Source organism: Mastomys coucha, unplaced genomic scaffold, assembly GCF_008632895.1.
Source record: "Mastomys coucha isolate ucsf_1 unplaced genomic scaffold, UCSF_Mcou_1 pScaffold18, whole genome shotgun sequence".
Taxonomy (NCBI): Eukaryota; Metazoa; Chordata; class Mammalia; order Rodentia; family Muridae; genus Mastomys; species Mastomys coucha.
In genome coordinates this window covers 15457567-15460761 of record NW_022196900.1, presented here as the reverse complement: position 1 = coordinate 15460761, position 3195 = coordinate 15457567, and the positions used below count along the sequence as shown (strand labels likewise).

Sequence of the window (3195 nt, the reverse complement as noted above, 5' to 3'; positions counted from 1 at the left end):
AGATTCTTTTAAGTTTATATCTACAAGCAATGTACACTGGAGTTATAACCATTCTACATTTAATTTTTTGTGTCTCTGTGTTTTAAGTCTTGTGTTTCCCAGGGCTCAAGCTTTATTGTTCACTGTAGCTTTGGGATAGTTCCTGTGATTTCTTTTCTCCTATCCTGGTTGTCTGAGTACTAGTGAGTAATGCTTCAGTACATCATAGCACATGAGATATTATCCTGTGGCTCATGATGATAGTCAAATTTTCCATGATTTTATTCAGTGGTCTCTGTCAATATTACCTTTGTTTGTATATATTTCCCCACCGTGTCCTTTTTAGATGACTTTAAAACTCATTGTTAATCCAAGTAAATATCTCTGCTAATGTGAAACATGAACACATATGCCTATGTGCATATATACATGCTTATATAAACCATGTATAGACTTGTAGCAGGAAGAAAAGAAACAATTAAGAATGATGGTGAGCTTTTCTGGACCTTGCCAAGCAGAAGGTGCCATAGAAGTATTGACATTTGCTACAACAAAGACCAAAAGGTTCAGTACAAGGAGTCCAAGAGCCAGGACATCTACCTGAGGCTACTAGTCAATCTCTACGGGTTTCAGCCAGAGAAACCAATTCTACCTTCAATCAGGTTGTGATATAAAGGTTATTTATGTGTTGCAATAACCAGCCACCTGTGTCCCTGTCCTAGGTGATCTGAAAGATGAAGCTTCCTGGCCAAAAGAACGAAACAGCTTTGGTTGTAGAGACAGTCCCAGATGATATGTGGCTTTTGGAAGTACCCAAGCTGAAGGTGTGGGCACAGTGGGTGAGCAACAGGATGAGCAAGCAGAAGTTGCATCCTCAAGATTCAGGAGTAAGATCCTACTCAACTTTGACCAGCTAGCCCTGGAGTCTCCCAAGGGCCACTATACTCATAGTATAGTCTTCCAAAGAGCCAAGAGGCATTGGCATTTTGGCAAGACCCCAGGAATTCCACAACCACACACCACACCTTATGTTCTCTCTAAGGGCCAGAAGCTTGAGCATGTCAGAGGCAGCAGGGCCAGCTGTGGCTACAAAAACTAACTATGGATCTTACTCTTATTTTTTTTTAAAAAAATGTTAACTATGGATGTTGGAAAAACAACAATGATGGTGAACAGAATATGGATCTCCGTCATATGAAGTTGCCAAAAACCAAGTGTATAATCTTGGTTTGAGTGGAAAGAGGTAAATAATGTGTTCACTTAGCAATTACTGAGTCTTCTCCTGTTTGCAGTCTGCTCTAGATATGGTATGGTTCCTGGCTTTTTGGAGTGTCATGTTTTTTGAGAAAATAGACATTAAACCATTATAACAATAAGAACAGGGATTCATTTTAAAGTGTGTTAAGTTCCAAGAAGGAAAGGAGGAGAGAACAAGGAGGCAGCTGAGAGAGACCTGACTGAGCTGGAACTGTAAAAGAAAGCTTCTCTAGGGATCTGGCTGAGAGTGGAAGGGCAGAGCCAGAGTGTGAGAGGAAAAGGAATCCAGGCAGAGGGACCAGCATGGCAAAGGCCAGGTGAGAGAGCTTGGATGTTTAGAAGGTTTAATGAGCATTATAAAATGTGGATTTAGTGAATAATTATCATTTATTTCAGGGTACTCCTATGACCACAATATGGCATAATCACTTCATCCGCCTTTGCAAGCAGTGTTTGAATTATTATAGCCTGCGGTTTTATTGGAATGTCATAAAAAGGAGTGTACTTGTAAAAGGAAAGTGGAGGTGACAGCTTAGAAAGGACAAAATGCCAGAAAGAAGGAAAGAAAACCAATAGCTAGGAAGGACTTGCTGTGATATAGTCATTGTGTTTGGATAAAGCACATCCTTTTCTCTCTTTTTTTTTCTTTGGTTTTTCGAGACAGGGTTTCTCTGTGTAGCCCAGGCTGTCCTGGAACTCACTCTGTAGACCAGGCTGGCCTCGAACTCAGAAATCTGCCTGCCTCTGCCTCCCAAGTGCTGGGATTAAAGGCACGCGCCACCACCGCCCGGCTCAAGCACACCCTTTTCTCATGCAGCCTGTATCATGATCCTACATGGTGGGTATTCATTCTATTAGACAGAAATTGAGATTGATTGAGGCTTAGTAAGCAGCATAATTAATAAATGATAGGGCCAGCTCTAATTCTGTCTAGTGGGTGACAGTACCCTTCAACTATACCACTGTCACAAGATCACTATTTTAAGCTCTCTAAGACTGTCAGTCTTAGAAGACAAGGCCTCATTACCCATAAGAAAGACTAAAGGCAAGGATTGTACTTATGGGTCCAAATCTTTATTTGAAACGGCATCTCCAGTGATAATAGAAATTAGGAACTCCATCAGGAAGGAGACATACCACGCACATAGACTATAGAGCAACAGGCAACAGACACTGATCTAAATGTGAGTCTAGAAGACACACCAGAGGGTCAGGGAGTTTGGAAGACTTCAAGGAGTGAGAAGCTAAAGTGGTGGTGACCTCTTGACCTCCTTGGAACCTGCCTGAACCTATTCATGAGGCTGTTTCTAGATAACAGAAGGTCATTCTCGAAGTCCTGGAGGCTACTATGTCCTCAGTCAAGGGCCTGAGAGTTCTCCAGTTTTTATTTTTCATCTCATCACAGGAGGGCTGGTATTGTAGACTTACATGCAATTGAGACCAGATTTTTGAATTCCAGGGATTCAAATCCAGATTCCCATACTTGAATGGTGAGTGCTTTAACCTTGGAGCCATCTCCTCAGTACTGGGAGCTAAGTAAGACTTTAACATATCAACTTATGAGGTGATACCAGCAGATAGACCACAATAAACCTGAAAATACATAAATATGAAGGATCAGGTAGACACTTCTGCTGCTTGATGCCATTCTTCTTGGGTAGACCCTGGCCAGCAATCAAGGATAGTTGCAAAACCAGGACCTGGTTACTGTTGCCCAGTGTTGTTCAGAAGTTTCTCTGTGAGTCTCTGAAATTCTGATCGGTACTGATTGAAGATTGAGCCTGAAGCTCTTCTGGCTTTTGTGCATCTCAATGCAATAATAGAGGGCATCTAAAAGCCAGGACATTTCTCCACTGACTATGATACCTCGGTCTTATACCTCACCTATTATGTGTCAAACACATAGTTCTAAACAACTGTGTCTATAAATGCATTTAATCCTCAAGAGACCATGAGTTG

The 3195-nt window shown here is 41.5% G+C and overlaps 1 pseudogene; it reads left to right on the top strand.

Annotated features, from left to right (window-relative positions):
* Window positions 1-423: 423 nt before the first annotated feature.
* Window positions 424-1078, top strand: LOC116095249 (annotated as a pseudogene).
* Window positions 1079-3195: the final 2117 nt, after the last annotated feature.